General features: G+C 40.9%; 1 protein-coding gene and 1 non-coding gene across 4 annotated transcripts in view; one reads left to right on the plus strand and one right to left on the minus strand.

Annotated features, from left to right (window-relative positions):
- agbl4 (AGBL carboxypeptidase 4) overlaps positions 1-19,190 on the minus strand; it is a 370,527-nt gene that overhangs the window by 179,527 nt on the left and 171,810 nt on the right. The gene's annotated exons all lie outside the window — the stretch shown is intronic.
- Positions 7,410-7,482, plus strand: trnak-cuu (transfer RNA lysine (anticodon CUU)). Its single transcript has one exon. It is a non-coding gene; the product is annotated as a tRNA-Lys (tRNA).

Consider the following 19,190-nt stretch of genomic DNA (forward strand, 5'->3'; position numbering starts at 1 on the left):
ACCACATTGTTAAGTCTGTGTTTTGGAGTTTTGTTTTTCGGGTGAACCAGTTTTTGTCTGAGCGTGTTGTTGGGTCTGAAATGCACCGGGATGTCATGCTTGGAGAAAACTCTCCTGAGTTTCTCTGATACACCGGCTACATAGGGGATGACAATGTTGTTGCGTCTGTCCTTCTTATCCTCCCTCGCTGGTGTCTGATCTTCTTTTCTGTGCCTCTTTGCTGACTTTACTTTACTGGTATTGCCAGTAAAAGCATACCCGGATAGAAAAACACAATGAAAAAAAAACAATCAGTTATGGGCTGGCCTCCCCGGACCCTAAACCTCAGCATTATTGAAGCAGTGTGGGATCATCCTGACAAAGAATGGAACAAAAACCTGCCACCACCCAAAGCACAACTTTGAACGCCCTTTAAGAAGCCAGGGGAAATATCTGTGAAGTCTACTTTTAAGACGACTAAATTAGAAGAAAAAATGTCTGAAAGAGTTTCCAGCTCCTTAAAATTGTACAAACTTGTGTTTTTGTGTACTTTTGCACGTTTCCCTCAAAACTGCTGCACCTATTTCCCATTTTTCCAGCAAAAAACAAACAAACAAGGAGTATCTTGAGACTTTTGGACAGTACTTAATATTAATAAATGACACATACTTTATGTTTGCAGTACCCCTGCATGTACCGTAATTGTCGGGCTATAAGCCGCTACTTTTTGCACAAGCTTTGAACCCTGCGGCTTTTAGTCAGGTGCGGCTTTTCTATGGATTGTCCATGATTTTTGTGATATCGTAAGACGATTTGTTTTGTTTGTTCCGCTGTTGTACGGCACTACGTTGCCTGGCGGAAGGGCATGTGATCAGACACACAGTATCGGGGTTCAAGAGGGGTATGTTGGTCACATGTCCATCCGCCAGGCAACATAGTGCCGTACAAGTAGCGTGAAAAACAAACTTCAAAGTAGCGCTACGCGTTCAGTGGGAGATGTGGATGACGAGCAGCGATAAATTTGCGAAAAGCAAGTTATGCTCAACTCCACCGGTGGAATCTGACAGCGTGGAAAAGTGTGAAAACATCCATGATCACCAACGGATTTCGAAGGGCTGGACTGCTGCATGATGGAGAGGAGGACACCGCCACGGCCCTTCAGAGGGTGTTCGACTCTGACACTGACAACGAGGATTTGTTTGGTTTTGAAAGTGACAACGAAGGAGAGAAGCTGAGAGTGGATGACGAAGCCATCCTGAGCCTGTTCGTTTCCGACACTGGAGAAGAGGACTTTGGTGGTTTTAGTGCGCAGGAAGAAGAGAAAGATGGTGGTGAATGACTGACTTTTCTTCTTGTTAAAGCCGTGTCACTGCACCTGAGCCTAAAAGGTAGGCCGAATCTATTTTTCTGGTGTGCTCCAAACAGCCATCTCTTTCCTGACAATTCCCTTTGTGCATATTCTCTTACATATGATAAGTCAACATTGAAACACCTGCGGCTTTTAGTCAGGTGCGGCTAATGTATGTACAAAACAGGATTTTCCCCTGATTTTAGCTTGTGCGGCTAATATTCAGGTGCGCTTTGTAGTCCGGGAAATACGGTAAGTCTGATTTAAAAAATAAAGTAAAACATTCCCAAAATATATCCCACGGGGGTCTCAGCCAGATTAAGCGTGCTGTGTCTGCTGGTGGCTAGCTCCCCTGCGCCTTTTGGGGCAGCAGGGCAATTAGCAGAAAGCAGATGATCACTGCGCCCTCACCACTGTGGCGCCACTGGTCTCCCATGGTGCAACAGGGCAGGTGCACATTCGTCTGGAATAATGGTGGGTACAGGAAAAATACTTGCAAGGAACCATAAAGAAGTCATACACACACACAAACACACTAATCTAACAATGTGATGATGTCAGCGTTCAGCCCCTGGTGAGTGGTGGTGTGTAAGCTAGTGGGAGTGGGAGGAGACAGGCTGGCAGTGGGCTTATGCATGTGTGTGTGTTTTAGAGAGGAGAGAGACGAGACCATCCGCCTATAACTGTGTGATGCAGCATTTCCCAGAGTGCAACATTATACTCCCATTACATTATCAGTGTGTGTGTGTGTGTGTGTGTGTGTAATGGAACAGACAGACGGGCGCCAGACAAAGTCGTAATAATAACAAGACCAGACATGTGAACAACAGACATCAGATACACACACAGACATTTTTAGGGTATATAAGGTGCATATATTCTAACTGTCAAGTGGTTCAGGTTCACTGCAGACCACCTGCAGGACGCACATATACTGAACGGAACAAGCTCTATCCACATATTAAACCTGACTCTTTGATTTCTAGGTGTGTGTATAAAGTAGGTACTTACTGTTCACTGTTTGTGAACAATGGCCAGAATTTGTGGTCATTCTATCCTGTGAAATAAGCTCCTGTTCTGCCCACTAAACATTAGGCTGCCACAGAAATCACAGCACAAAACACCCAACTCGTGTCCCAATCCAAACATCTACTGCAAACTGAAATGCCTGTAAAAATTCAAAGCACGAGATCAGATTAGCAAAACTCATAAGGGCGACTTTAAAATCCCAGTTTTGAGAAAGCTTCAAGCTTTTTTTTTAGGAGTTTCATAAAAAAACACACCTGTAGCTTTATACAGCAGTAGGTTTAATGAGCACCTCTAAATTGAAAGATTTGAGTATATACGTGTTTGTAGAAACACCTGTTACTTCATTTAAATGATAATTTCAGTATCTGTTGTCTCATAATTTGTTACACAATCAGTAAATGTCATTTGTGCTCAAAGCATTTTTCATTTTTCATTAGTAAAAGTTTGTTCACTAAACTCCAAAACATTTTTATGTCGTGCTAAGTTTTGCATGAGGGAGATCTTTCCATCGAAAAAACACTTGCAGCAGTGATTTATAGACTATAGAAGCATATAGAATCAGTCTTTTTAAAAAAAAAACATTTTAATTTTGATACAGTTCAATCATTCAACTGTCAAAAATTATCAGTCAAAAATGCATAAACTAGTGTTTTGTTTTGGGTTTTTTAATGACATTTGCACCTTTATTTTGACAGGACACTACAGAGAATAACGTGGAACCCAACCCACATCCAGCTGTTGCACCTTTGGGTCACCGGCTCAAACAGGTGAGCTCTACAGTGCCCACAAGGCATTAAATGTTAGTGTTGACCTGGAACAATTAATTAAAACTGTGCCACTTTCTCCAAATTGGTGGTTGTCTGCCTTCTTCTAGTATCCTACACAAGCAGTAGTTTAAATCATACACTTTTCTTTAAAGCAATGCATTATCAGGGACTACAACATCTAGTCCTTTTACTGAATTTAAGCAGTTTTTGCTGTTTGTAAAACTGAAACTACCCTCTGATGTCACAATGAGTCAGGCAATATGAGCTCGAGCTTCAACATCTCAGCTCCTGCGAGCAACGTGCACTTGCTTTATGTGTGTGTATTTGAAATAAGGTGTGAGAGTGATGAGATCATTCTTTCTGGAGAATTACTCAGTGAAAGGCAACGCAGCAAATACTCTGTGACACCATCTGAAATCACTTTTTATTCCGGACAGAGATGAGCTCACAGCTCCGCAGCTCTTTCACAATGAATAATGCAATGATGACCAACATAAATAAGAAAAAAAATATGGTGATTTTGCAATAAGACTGTCGACCTCGGGCTTGTAAATAGCAAACTTTACATTTTTAGTCAAAGGTGCTACGACTTCCTGATAGAGTATTTTTGACAGAGACATAGAGACATCAATATCTGAGTGATAGCAGTAAAAACACTTTTTGTAAGAGAGAAATAACTGAAGAAGAAAATAAGATATACAAATAATCAAAGAAGTTGGAAAATTTGGACACCTGATGGCGGTGATTTTAGAAAAATGAGTTATAAATCAACAAGCTACATGATGCTAAAGGCTACCTCTTGAAACAGATGTGCTTGAGCACTGGGGGAGATAATTATTTGATCTCCTGCTGAATTTGTAAATTTGCTCACTTCCAAAGAAATTAAGTATTTTTCTTGGTAGTTTAATTTTAATGGAGAGTGAAAACCCCAGAAAGAAATCACATTACTTAAAAGTTATGCATTAAATTGCATGCCACTGAGTGAAATAAGTATTGGATCCCCAGCAAAATATGGTGAAGAAACCCTTTTAGCTAGCACATATTTGCACATATCTCAGGGGAGATCTTGTCCCACTTTCAAAATTCTTTGGGTTTCTTGGCTCCATCTATAGACCTTCTACCTCCAAATGGAGGTCTGGATACGGGCAAGGCTACTCTATGACGATAATGTGCTTATGGTTTAGCCAATCCTTTGTTGCCTTCGTGGTAGCTTTTGGGTCACCGTCATGCTGGAAGACCCATCCACAACCCAAGTAAAGGATGTTCTCTCAACCAAGATTTTACTGTATATGACCCCATTCATTGGCCCCTCAATGCAGTCAAGTCGTCCTTTACCCTTAGAAGAAAAACAGCACAATGGCATAATGTTTCATCTGACCACAGCACTTGCTCCCAAGCTTCTCCAAAGCACTTAGATGTCCTTCTTTAGCATGGGCACCCTGCAGGTGCTGGAAAATTTAAATCCATTTCGCCGTAGTGCGTTACCAATGGTGTTCTTAGTGACTGTGGTCTCAACTGCCTTCAGATCATTAACAAGCTCCTCCTGTGTAGTTTTGTTCTGATCCACTTCCTTTCTCATGATCATCCTCGCCCCATGAACAAGATCTCGAATGGAGCTCCAGACCGAGAGTGACTCATTAATGTCATTTTATATTTGTTCCGTTTACAAATAAGCTCTCTAAGCTTCGTGCTGATGGCCTTGTAGCCCATTCCGCCCTTGTGCAGGTCTGCAATCTTGTCCCTGATGTCCTGTTACAGGTCTTTGGTCTTGGCCAAGATGGTGAAAAGATGTGTACATAATGAGTTGAGATCAGCCGATCTGGCTAGGGTGTAGGGGATCAAATACTTATTTCAATAATTGAGATGCAAATCAATTTATAATTTTTATGTCAAATGTTTTTAGTTTTGTGTTTTTTTCACCCTCCATCAAAATAAAACTACCACAAAAATTAGAGCAAACTTACAAATTCAGCAGGGGATCAAATAACTATTTACCCCACTGTAAGTCTTATTGTACTGCTGTTCCAGCTCTGAGTAATATCACTTTTGATGTTCACAGAAAAAAATCTAAGTAAGCAATTACACCACAGTAGGTCATTTTTTTAAAGAAGAAAGCCTGACACATGAGGTAACTCTGAGGTCATGCTAGTAACACCTTCCACAGTTGCTCATAGCGTGATCAGTGCACAAACCCCATGTTGTGTCTGTCACAAGATCAGTAAAACTGTACTCATCCAAAAGCTCTTTCTGTCTCTTGCCCCCTCCTTACTCCCTCTGCGTCCTTCTCTCCCTCCTCATCCTCCCTCGGGGCCCTGCTGGTCTTGGCACAAAGATGCCAACCTGTCTGGCTGCATTTCCCTTGGCACGACGGTGACAGCTGGGGGCCTGGCTGCCCTGTCTGACTCCATACTCCCCGCTATATCGCACACACACACACACAGTTTACGTTCACAGCTTGCAGGCAAACTGGTGTCATCATGTGAGTGCCGGGGGTAGCAGAGCCCACAGGAGGGGAGAGCTGGAGGAAAAAAATGGAGGAGAAGGAACGGGGTGTGGTGGAAGGGAGGGGGTGCATGGATGGGCGATTGGGCTTACAGACAGCCAGATGCTGCCAATTAACTTCTCCGGCCACCGCAGGGCTGCAGGGAGAGAGTCTGGCACCCATACCATTCAGCCCCCATCCGCCCAAACACACATTTTCTGTTGGCTTATGGTAGCAGCAACACTCTGTGTGCCTTGTGTGGGAGATGAGATGAGGGCCACATATGTCCTCAGAGCTTTGGAGCCAATAAACACATACACCTGGTCTACAGTAACTGCTGAACTCTTCTCTTCTTTTCTCTTCTCTTCTCTTCTCAACAGGTGGGCAGATGAAAAGGCGAACTGGCGATTCAGGCAACCATGTCTGCATACACATGAGTGTGCATTTGTGTGTGTGTGCGCGTGGATATGTGATATATCTTGTTTTCTGATATATTAAGCAGGTAGGTTGCACACGGATGTATTCTCTCTACGTTGTCACGGACTAACTGCATGACACTGAAATCAACGATCTGTCTGAGTCCTACAATTTAGCTATAGGCTATATACCAAAAAAATATAAAAACATATGTATTGGTATATTTTCAAAAGAGATAAAGCCCCCACACTCATGAAGGCCCAGCCCACGCTCGCGCTCAAAGTTCAACACTATGGAGTCGGGATGAGAATTAATAACAATGTAGCGATTCCGATACCATTATTGATTATCAATTCAACTCCTTATCCATCCTCTTATCAATTCTCATTGGGTTCAAATCCCATCTATAAACAGCACTGCTGAGGTTTAAATGTACACATCAGCTTAATGTTAAGATTGCTTATATGGCAACAGTGGACGAAGTTCACTGATTTGTGGAAACTGCACAAAGAAAGAAATCGGTCTTTTCAAACCACCGGATAAAAACATCATTTCACAGAAAACAGGAGTTGTGAGTCTGCTGTGTGACTTGAGTTTAAATGTTAGTTTGGATCTAAACAAACCGGCTGAGACTGAAAAGTCACAGACTAACAGTAACACTATCAAACTAATGGACTGAGGCTCTGAAAGACCAGCAACTCCTGTGTTTTGTGAGGTAAGATTCCCGTTTTTGTCAGTGGAGTTTAGTGGCTTCGACAAGAGTCTGACAACAAAGGAGAGAAATATTTTAAATAATTAGGGGGTTAAAATCTATTTGCTGCTGATTGCATTTCTGTAGAAGGTGCTTCTGACTGCCTGGAGGTGTGCTTACTGCCATCTATTGTAAGTAGATAGTATACAGCCTGTAACATTGAATGTGGATCAGAACCTCACAGGAAACTGATATATTACTGAATGAGTGAAAATAGTGCATGTGCTTTGTCTTAAACAACAGAATGCTGTTAATGTTTTCTTCCCAAATAATAATAATAATAATAATAATAAAAGCCATGGTTCCTGACTCAGAAAAAAGCTGCTACTCTATTTTCTATTTTGATAAACATGTGTGTCATATTCCATTTTTTGCATTCATACAGAATATAGAGATAGTTGTTGGTGCCAAAAAGGTTGATCTAAATATTTCAGAAACTGCTGATGTGCTGGAATTTTCACCTCAAGGGTTTGAATGGTCTGTAAAAGAGAAACTATCCACCAGGCCTGCAACAATTCCTCCACATAATCGATGACGTAGACTAGAAACACTTCGTTGACTTGGAATTTTATTGCTGACGCGCCATGCTATACCAGTATCGCCAAGACGAGCTGCCAAAACAGCACATAAACCAAAGCCCAGCTAGCTCAGTCGGTAGAGCATGAGACTCTTCACCTCAGGGTCGTGGGTTCGAGCCCCATGTTGGGCGCAACAAAAATATATGATGATAACAAGGGGATTTTCTATTCTGATAATAATGAAGAAGAACAAATGTGAGCTCCCATCCACAACAGCATACGACAGTGCACAAGAATTTAAAACACCTGCAAACTGGAGTGAAATGCGATACTTGTTTTCTCGCATTAATATTAACGTTAGTTATCAGCAGCTGGGAACAGCTTATCTCAACGATGAGAACAAACCTCACTCCAGACCAAGTCCACTGCTGCAATCGTGAATTCATGAACCGCCTGTAAATATTAAAAACGGATTACTTTGGACTTGAAAAAAAATCTTTCGGATTTAATTGGATTATTTGAACTTATGGACAGAAGACATTTTTACTTTCCTATTTGCAAATTATTTTTTGTTTAAACACTAGCACTTTAATTTGTATTACTTTACATTTTATTTATTTCATTTTAATTCTGTTGGTCCTATTGAATAAATGTTTAAATACATTTGATTACTTTCAAATTCATATGTAATATGAAATATCAGAATACGACAGATGGGTTGGAATCTAAACATCTAAAGTGGTCAAACTTTTGCACACTACTGTTTGTGTGCATATTTGTCCAAGTGAGTGCATGCTGTCAGGCTGTGTAGGTGATTATAACAGACAGAAGGAATTACAGGCTATTACAGACGAGAGCCTGTGGCTGGAGCAGCCAGAGCTGTATTACCCTTAAAGGCTTATGGCTCTCAAAAAGCCAGCCTATTATTCCCACCACAGCACACAGCTGCCTGCTGAATGTCAAAGACATAAATATATAAAACAAGCATGAATCTACACAATGATATAGTACTCGTATTTTACAGTTTCATTTGAAAACAAAGTACGCCACATTTGGCTTGAAAAAACACAAACTGAGCTTGGCATTTGCCTGCGGGCTCGGAGTCCGCCATTTACACGGGACAAATTACTACGTTCTACAATCTCACAGACCACATAAGCCACATTAAGAGGACAAACCCTGAATGGCTTAAAGGATAAGTCTAAAGTAGCCCATATTTTTCTTACTGTCAACAAAACATCTGAAAAGAGCAAAACTAACAACGAACAGATCATTCTCCCTCCGCCTACTGTGAATTCTTTTGTCATCATGAGAAAACTACCCAATTATAATTATCAGAAATGGAAGTGTGCATCAGAATCTCATGATTACATCTGTTTGACCATGAGCAATTCACAAAAACACACACACACACACACACACACAGTCCGTCAGATGAGCCCATTCCCTCACTGTTCTGAGTGACAGATGACTTGTCATGGAGCTAAACGGGAGAATATTTTAGCGCGGATCGGAAAAGGAGAGACGGGAAAAGGAGAAAAAAAGAGAAATTGCTCCATTACACCACAGAGGTAAATCATTCGATGTGCTAGAGATCACAGAATGCCATTTACATTTACGCACATGTTCACACGGGCACGTGTGCATACAGGATTTCTGTTGGTGTTGCTGTACTTGCACTGTCTCCCTGTTACACACACACACACACACACGCTGATCATCAGAATCCAAGCATGAGAAAAGCTGAGAGGCTGGATCAATGTTGGGCTCTGGTGATTAGCCTTAATTGAGGAAAAAGCGCTATGGGAACAAAGAAACATTATGACCTTTTCCCTGTCTGCACACACTGCGCGCTAATAAGACACATTCACATAATATCATACTGACCAGAATCGGCTAACTACATCAAAAGCACCTTCTCATAGGAACCGTATGCAAATGGATGGCAGAGACAGAAAAACAAACCCAGCAGATAATTGACGATCCTTGCCATGTTTTTGTGCGTGAATGGCAATTTTCACTCTCCTGTCGAGTGCATGCTGATTATTCTATCAGACAAAAAGAGTTCCATACGCGATGAAAAGATTGGCAGAGGTTCACATGGTGCTGTGGAATGGCCTGTCTTTCCTTCTCTCTCATTTCTCCTCTTTCTACATCCTCCCTGTTTGTCTGTCTGTCTCTTTCTCTCTCTTGCTCTCTTTCTGTGCGTGTCAGTTACTGACTGAGTCAAATACCACTTGTCAGGAGAGTGCTGTTTGGACTGACATGAGATAAGAACAGACCAACTAGACAGTTATATGTTATTCCTGTTGCTGCTCTCTGGAATGAGATTGTGATGTACAAGTATTGCCTGGATCGGGGGCAATAATAACAACACGGAGGCCTATAGTGCAGACTAACAGAACTACTCCACACACCAAATGAGTGGATAACTTAGGCTACGTTCACACTGCAGGCGAAAGCGCATCAAATCCGATTTTTTTCACCCTATGCGACCCATATCCGATCATGGTATGACAGTGTGAACGGCACAAATCCGATATTTTCAAATCCAATCTGGGTCACTTTCGTATGTGGTACTGAATCCGATACATAGCCAATGTTTTAGAAAGCGACTGCTGCATTAAATCCGTCTTTTACGTCACTGACACAAGACAGACGCCAATTATCAGCGCTGGAGAAGACATCGCGAACGCTTCCTGGCCATCCCGTGTAGATGTCAGTGAAACTGTCGGGAAGACAACGTGAACATTTTATTTGTACTGTATAATCTGCAGATTCTGACAGAAATCTTCAACTATCCTTTGAAGCACCGCTCCTCTAAAACAGCAATAAGGATCATTATTAGGTTATCTACATTATTATGTAAATAACAAAATAACTTAAAGCAAAAATTGGGAAACGTGAAGTCCGAAGTCTTTATATTAAGGGCCATCAGTCAAACTATACTGTTTGCTCTGGGTCTAAACGGAGTGCGTTGTGTGTGAAGTCTTCTTTTGCGCATGCGGGCCGCTTTGAGCGTTCACACGAGAGCGCGTTTGCTGTCGCATTTTTGTTGTAGTGTGAACAAGCAGACAAAAAAATCGGATTTGATCAAAAAATCGGAATTGAGCATTAAGACCTGCAGTGTGAACGTAGCCTAAGTCTAACGTATACGTATGTAGCTCCTCACATTATATGTCAAAATCTAGTTTTTGTTAATATCATAAGCGCTAATTCAGAAAAGGCGTTTCTGTCTCCTTCCTCATTTACAGTTTAGCTGTTTTCCACTTTGAAGATGGGCGGAGTTCACTGCAGCTGAGCTGTGTGCTCCCACACTAATAATGGTGTTTGTTCTGCACACCTTACCCGCATCCTCAACAATTCGACTATGGTGAAAAACTCAGGGACATGTTAAAAATGCCACTGTTATAGAGCAACCTGCAAAATATCCAACTCCTTGAGTCTTTAGTGATTATTGAATTTGTTATAAGATAATATAAATGAATACACAACAGTGAAGCTACTGGACCTCTGGGAAACACACTGGTTGCTGCTGGTCAACGGAACCAAAAAACTTAAATACAATCACCTGAAAACTACAGATTTTTCCTAGTCCTAAGGTGGTTGCCTCCTATTTTGACTAGACCAGGGGTCGGCAACCTTTCTGATGATGAGTGCCATCTAAAATTTCCTCAGAAGTCAATGTGCCATATGATTGCATTAGCAATAAATTTAATAGCGCTCTACATGAACAGTTACACACTATATAGAACAACTTTATAGAATTATATTTATTGCAGATGTTGGCAGCTATCAGTGAATAGTTATCAGCTATTTTGAAACAAAAAAAAGACTTTTTATCCATAACAGCAAATGAACTGTACAACAGAAAATGCAAGTGCTATTAATGTCCTCACTCAGAGACACAGGTCGATCTGTCTGAGTCCAGCATTCAGACGTCTACCTGAGGACTCATGTGAGAGAAAATCTGCTCACACAGATATTAGAGCCAAATACTGTCGATAAGGCCTCTGCAATGTTCTGAAGACAATTAAACTTGTCAGGTAGTGACGTCCAGCAGGTGAAAATGCAGCTCCATGAACACGCACAGCTATGGATACCAGCTGTGTTCGCAGTTCTGCAAACTTTGACCCCCACAAAGTCGAGCTTCTCAGTTCAATCAGCTGCATTTCAATGTCCTCTGTGTCCAACCAGTTAATGCGAGACAAATCCAGCAGCTCGTTAAAGCTTTCTGGTTTGATCAGAAAAGAAGATGAACAACTTTAATAATAGACCAACGCGTTCTGGCTTGTGGCTTTCATCAGGGTCAAAGTTTCAGGCCACAAGCCGAAACGCGTTGGTCTATTATTAAAGTTGTTCATCTTCCCTCAATTGTTGCTGGAGTTCCTGCTTTGTGAATTCTTTTATCCTCTCCATGCACCTTGGAAGCAGGTGAAGTTGTGCCAGAAATTATTTTTTGCTGCTGTTTTTTTTGCTGCGATTGATCAGAAAAGAAACCATTGGTCCAAACACCTGAAAGTCCCGAAAACACATAGGCTAAGTTATTTTTAGCCAATTACAAGTTGAATCTGGTAGTTGGGGTTGTTAGCTAAGATACCAACTAATGTGTCTATGCGAGCTGATTTGCGATGTGCACCGCTGGCCCGGCCATTTATTTTTTAATGCACCCTCTCAGATTAATTCACTGCGTGTCGTGCCCAGGGATGGACTGGGACAAAAAAATCAGCCCGGGCATTTTCACTAGAGACCGGCCCACCAGGTATTATAGGAAAAGCCATAAAGCCGTTGAAAGAAAACAAACGCTGTTGTGACAGTGATGTCTGTCTTGTTGGTATATGTATGATTTCTACACATTTTACATTGGATGAAAACTTTGGTTGTAAGCTTCAGATAATTATTTATTAAAAGTGAGACATTTTAAATAAGAATAAGAAAGAAAAGTATGTCTTTGTGCCCCCCTTTCCCTGTTAATGCCCTACATGCCCCCCTGGCAAAACTTTGCTAGACCCGCCCCTGCACAGTTACCAGCTGTCAGCTGCTTAGAAAAGGATCCTGGTGTTATTTGTCTCTCAGAAACAGTTCATAACTTCCCTTCAACTGATTCAAGCAGCTTAAACGTGCTGCTGTTGTTTAGCGCGACATCCGCTGGTTTCCTCTTTCTGGCGCAAAGTGGGCGATAAACAAGCAAGAGAGAAAAGCCGATCAGCTGATCATTGATCAGTTTCATGATTGAAGTAGCAACAGGAGAGGGAGAGAATGAGAGAAGAGGCAGCTATGCAGCATAAAGATGCAGAATAACTCCAGCTTTGTGTCTTTTTCCATTCTAGCTGAAGTACGGGACAAACTGCGTTCCTTTATCTGACCCAGATAGACTGCAGGTCATAACTTCTTACCTGAAGTTCAGTTCACCTGACACTCGGCCTCGGGTCTCTCCTCCTCCTGCCTCCCCTTTCCCTCATCCACCTGCTGGCCTCTGTGGAAGCTCCGCCATAGTCACCACCAAACAACTGAGTTATTTTTACACATCGGCCAGCATCTGGCCAATCCACCACCTCTCATTGTTCATGCCGTTACAAAAACAACAGCAACAAAAAACATCAGCCCGTAAAAATGAAAAATCACCATCGGCCCACTGGGCAAATGCCCGGTATGCCTGATTGCCAGTCCAGCTATGGTCGTGCCATCGCTTAACCCTGTGGCACGCGAGCCCAGGGTTGCCGACCCCTGGACTAGACCATCAGTGTTGTCTAAAGCAATGTGACTCAAATGGTTTGTCCACCAGTTCCGACTTAAACAGCAAAAACAACTATATTCCTATGAAAATCTACATTTTTATTCTGTCAGTGAAATGATGTTCTCATTTTATCTTTGCCTTGAGTTGAGGTTCAACAAGCTTTTAGGTGTGGATAAACATTTACGTCCTCAACAAAAAAGTCACACTTCAGCAAATGTCATTAATAGGGGATTACAGGGAACTCGACATTCAAAATCATGCAGAATGGGTCGAGTGCTGTATTTCTGCTATTGCATCACTGTTTCATCTGATGTGTGTCAGATCATACTAACCTTGCATGTGAAAAATCTTACAATCTACAAATAGCTAACCACAGGCACTCAAACCACCTCCAACCTTTCACTTGAAAATCAGAATCAAAAAAGCTTAAATTTGCTTGTTTAAGTTATTTTGTAAGTGGGATTAACGCCTGTCCTTAGAGCGGCCCAGAAAACTTACTGGGCAAAGATTTACACGCACAAAGACATTCGGTTGTGTAAAAGAAAACGGTTTAAGTAAAAAGGACTAGGAGATACACTGAAATACACTAATGCAGACAGGTAGCTAAAATATTCAATAACTGTAGGAAATGAATTTCATGTGCAATGAAGGTAAAAAAAAATTTGGGATGCATTTAAAAATGCACCATTTTTAAAATGATTTGATGGGAGTAAAACATCTCCAAAAAGTTGGCCATGTTTACCACTGTGTAGCATCCCCTCTTTTTTTAACAGCAGTCCATAAACCTCTCTGGAAACTGAGGGGACTAACTGCTGGACTTGCGGGAGACGGACGTGGTCTCATACTTGCCTTTCTGACAGCTCAACAGTCCTGGGTCTCCTTTGTCGTATTTTTCATTTTATTTCTTTAGTTAGTGAAACTGTTCAGCACTCAGACTCTTGTACTACGAAGCCATGCTGTTATAATACATGCAGTATGCCGTTTAGATAAGATAAGATAAGATAAGATAAGATAAGATAAGACTTGACTTTATTGATCCCACAACGGGGAAATTTTTGCGTCACCTCAGCTCAGGTACAGATATATGAAGGAAATACAAAAATACAAATAAGTACAATCAATGAAAAAAAGTAAGGTGATACACTGTATACAATGGTAGCATACACAGTATGTGATTATGGATATAGTTGGAAATATGGAAGACATAAACTATATACGGTAGCTTGGAAGGTCATGGAAGGTCCATTATGCATGAAGTGGAACTGACTTGCTGAAATATGCAAGTCCTTCACTTAAAAAGACAGCGTCCAGACAACTAATTCTCCTGACCACAGCACAGTTTTCCACTTTTTTCAGTCTGTTTTAAAGGAACTTTAAAGGAACATGGACGGTGAACTGTTCCCATGGCAGAGACATGCATGTTTTCAATGAAGTGCCGATAGTATGATATTATCTACTGTAGAGATATTTACAGTGTTTTGCACTGATGACCATTATTCTTAAATTGTTTAACAATTTGTAGATTCAGCTGTATTAAACTTAACCTAATTAGCCGTTTCCTTTTATTACCACTTCCTTTTTCAGCTTTTTGTTGTTCCCGTCCCAAAGTTTTCGACATTTGTTCCACCCAACAAAATCAAAATGAGCTAATATTTTTTGCGAAACACTAAAATGTCTCAGTTTAAGCATCTGATGTGTTTTCTGTGTTGTATTATAAACAAAATGTGAGCTCGGGAGATTTCCAAATCACTTATTTATTAATTTTTATTCACATTTTACAGTGTTTTCTGACTTTTTCGGAATTAGGAGTGTAGCTCATGAATGCAGGGTGATGACAAAAAAGCAAAAACTCTACTTTCAACTCTCTCAACTCTTTCTCAGAAACAGGGAGTGCAGCCATTATAGGCAGGTTACCCATATAAACAGCAGGGCAATGAGCCACATGAGTGCATCTTTAATTTAGGCAAGGGATCAGATCAAAATGTTGAACACAGTGTCTGATATGTAATCAACACCCAGCGTGGACAGACCTGAAGGCATGTGGCAAGAACCCAAATGACCTTTAATGCCTTCGCCACTTCCTCTACTTGTACACCACATATACCGCATCCACTTTAAATTTTAATCAAGCAGTTGTCTACTCTGGCTGTGTAACAGCGAGACCCAAAGAATCATTTTAAGCCCATTAACTACATGGTTGTATACGGGCTTTAAGCATTGTTGAACTGCTTCTGAACCTACAGCAGTGAAGGGCCAGGACCGCTCCACTGTAGACACTGACAAAGGACTACAATTGCTGCTACCGTGTCACTGATGTGCTGCTTTCAATACATAGTTGTTGTCTAGACAAGGAGTTGTGTAGCACTCTGAACTCATGTGTGAGGAAACGGAGGTAAAAAGAGAAGACAGAGAGAGAGTAATTGTCGACTACCGACCTTTCATTTCCTCTCAGAGGCAAAAGAGCAACCGCCTTTCAAAACAACAACAACAAAATATTGGATCTCTTTTAAGAAAGTTTCAAAAAAAATATTATGGTTTGATTAAAAAAAGAAGATAAAGCAAAAAGCCATTTTGGATTCTTTTGAAATGTTTTAGCAACTGTTCTTGTCTATCCTTAAATACTAAAGAAGAAGTAGAAGGAGGACATTTACAAGCACAGGAAAAACTACACGCAGAAGATGGCAATTAGTGCAGCTGCTGTGATAGCTCCACCCCAACTCATTGATAAGGAAGGCGGGATGTCATGGTCTGTGTGTTTTGTTGGGTTATTTTGACTTTTGTGGTTGTTATTCAAAAGTTTTAGTTTGCTTTTCATCGTTACTTTAGAGCCTTATCTATCATTACTTATAGCAGACTGAGTTTTATTATTTTAGCATTCTGAATTTTGGGTTAGAGAGATTATACTGTTTACAGTTCATTCATGATTCGGTATTTATTAGTCTAGCTCTCTAGTTCTCAGTTGCTGCTTTTACTTTGTCTGATTTGTTTTGTCTCGCTGTCACAGAGTTCTGTCTCTTCTGTGTTATTTGTCTGTTTTGTCACGGTTCGGGGTCAGTTTGACCCAGTATTTTGAGTTATGTTTTGGTTTATTTTTGAATGATGGATTGTTTGTTTCTCTGGTGCTTTGTTGGGTTTTATGATGAATCTGCGTTTCAAGTTACTTTGGTGTGTTTGATTGTTTTCTTATTCTCTTAGTGCTTGTGATGATGATTATGATGATGATGTTCTATGTTCCAGCTTATTCTGGTTTATTTTTAGTTCTGCCCGTGTTAAGTCTGTGTTTCTTAGTCTGCGTCCTTGTGTCTTATTTCCTGTTTTATTGTGAAAGTCTATGTCTTATGTTAGTGTATGCAGCTTTGCTCCCCCTGTCTTGTTAGTCCAATTTCTCCCAGCTGTGTCTCCCTCCTGTTGCCCATTCCCTGATTACCACCCTGTGTATATTAGCCCTGTGTTGTCCTGTGCTCAGTGTCGCGTCGTACCCTCAGAATTATGCCTGTGTGTTCAGTTCTCAGTGTCATTGTTCAGTTCATGTTTTCGTTTATCACCAGCAATAAAGCTAAGGTTCTCAGAGTCTCACATTTGGATCCTCCTCTCCATCCGCCTGCACACAGAGCCCTGACATGTTTATCCTGCTTGTCCTCCTTATGTGCTTCAGCTCCTGGACTTACCTTTCTGTATCTTGTGCTTTTGCCCTGGAGGAGAGTATTTTGTTCTTTGGACTTTTTGCCTTCGACTGCAATAAAACTTTTTTTTGTTCCTTTTGTTTTTCGTTTATTTTGTTTGCCCCTGAGTCCTGGATACGGGTCCTTTTTGCCACCTCTGTGACACAGTTGGAAATGTTACCGTTATTTTATTTATTTTTGAGACAGCTGGCATCGGCTTAAATGTTTACAATGGCTAACGTCATATAAATGCTTCAGATAACGAACCTTACACCTGAAGTAACATTAGTAAAGTACTCAGCAACTATGCAAACATTTCAGTCAGTCTTAATTAGCCTGTTCCCTAATACTACATATTACATCTAGAGTTAAAAGCACTTTCTTTTGAATAAAAAAAGCACAACTATAAAAACATCGTTATCCAAAACAGTCATCGGAAATATGAAAAATATATCAATTCTGAACCACATATGAAACCAAATGATGTTCAACATCAGCATCACTTTAACGCTCATTTCAGCACCTGTCTTACAGGTGGCTCATTAAACAAACTACACAGGGATGGTGAACTAATGCCCTCAGAAGATGAAATTCCCAGGAAAACAGTTCCTGCTTTAATCAAATGCCCACCTCAGAGAAATAAAAAGGGTTAATGTGAACACACACACACACACACACACACACACACACACACACACACACACACACAGAACCAAGTTTGTTACATTCATTCCTCAGTTTTCATTTAGCTCACACACAAGCACACACACACACACACAAAGCGATTATCGCCAACAGTACGTACTCCTGTTTGTAGCTGTTCCCACAGGGAAACTCGCAGTACAGCTTCTCCACTCTCATTTTTCATTGTCTGCTTATGATGCCCCATGTGTGCGCACTGACTTTCATTTAACCCCTCACAACACACGCACAAGCACACACTCACATGTATGCATGATGCCAACCCCTCCTTTCTGCCTTTGTCTCCTTCCTTCTCACTGGTTAAAACACACACGCATACACAAACAGCTTTTTCCTGCACTCTGTGTTCCATTGCAGTGGCTAAAAGACAGTGAGGCGTGTCCCCCATCGCTGGAGCCACACACTACAGCTACTGTGAATTTTTCTTTTTTTGGCTCTGAGATATAAGAGTGTCACACATACGGTAGAAGTCAAATCAACTTGGATGGTAAAGAATTACCAGCAGACACAGAGTCTAAGCATCCCATCTGAAGATCTCCATGCTGGAAATTACTGCTGCTATAAATGCTACACATACTGGATATCCATTTAGGCGTGCTGCAAAAGACAGACACACTTAAAACCCCACCCGTCTTCCTGCCTTAACACTTTACGCTCTAACTCGGTTATCTTGTTCTCTGTGTATTTGGACATCCGTTGCTTAACTTAATTTTCTTTGCTTTTTGTTTCTCGGTTGCTCCACTACTTTTCCCAGGCTGAATTCTGCTGGATGAAATTCTGTAAAGTCATTCACGACACTCAGACAATGAATCTGGGTTTGGTTATATCCTCCCATCTCCTCTGGTGCTACAAGCAGGTTTTCAGTAAATTATTTCTTATTAATGCATCTACTAAATGGATTGGATGAAGGCTCGAGTAATTTATAGTTCAATCTCCAAAAGAGGTTGCAGTTTGCCAGTATATCCATCTGTGCTGCCAATCCAAAATCATGTACTTCCAATGTTGAATACTCAAGGGTAAACAGGTGTTTACCCTTGAGTATGTATCTAAATACTCAAGGGTATTTAGATACCTAATGTATCAAAATTTAAATGTATCTAAATTTTGATACATTTTGTGTTCTCAGAGCATCAATGACACCAACCAGATTGATTTGATACTTTTTTTTGCACCTAGTGACAGCAATATGTTTAACAATTCAGGTTTTTTAAAACACTTGGATGGATTTTAAATTTGAAACCTGCATGTGTCCCCATCAGGAGGATCTTTAACAACTTTCCTTCACTCTGCACGGCTGTTTGAGATCAAATACCAGATAAACTAATGATCTATACATCAGACTCAATTTTGCATATTAACTTCCTAAACTAACAGGATTAACGTGGTTAACAGAATTAGACCTGCCTAGTGACACTGTGCTACTGTTGTAGCTCTAAGGACTAAAGCATAATGACAGAAGCCCTTATCCCGTGGATCTGCTGTGTACGCCTGAGCGGCTGTGCAACAGAATACATTTTTCTACTTGCAGCTCATGTTGTAAGGAGAGCTGTGTGAGTGACAGGTGAAATGAGTCAGTGAGGTTTCCTTCTGGGATTGTGTTACATCTTTGGCTTTTGGACCCAGCAGAGCATTGTGAAACTTCAGGTTTTTCACTGAGTTTGTGTAACATGGACACATAAATATCTACGTACTACAACAGACTGTGTAAAGTTACTAAGCAACCACCAGCTGGTATTGGTAAAATAAGTGCAGATGCCAGTGTAATTTCCTATTTATTGGTACTTTACTGAAAAACAAA

This window comes from Neolamprologus multifasciatus, chromosome 23, assembly GCF_963576455.1.
Source record: "Neolamprologus multifasciatus chromosome 23, fNeoMul1.2, whole genome shotgun sequence".
NCBI lineage: Eukaryota > Metazoa > Chordata > Actinopteri > Cichliformes > Cichlidae > Neolamprologus > Neolamprologus multifasciatus.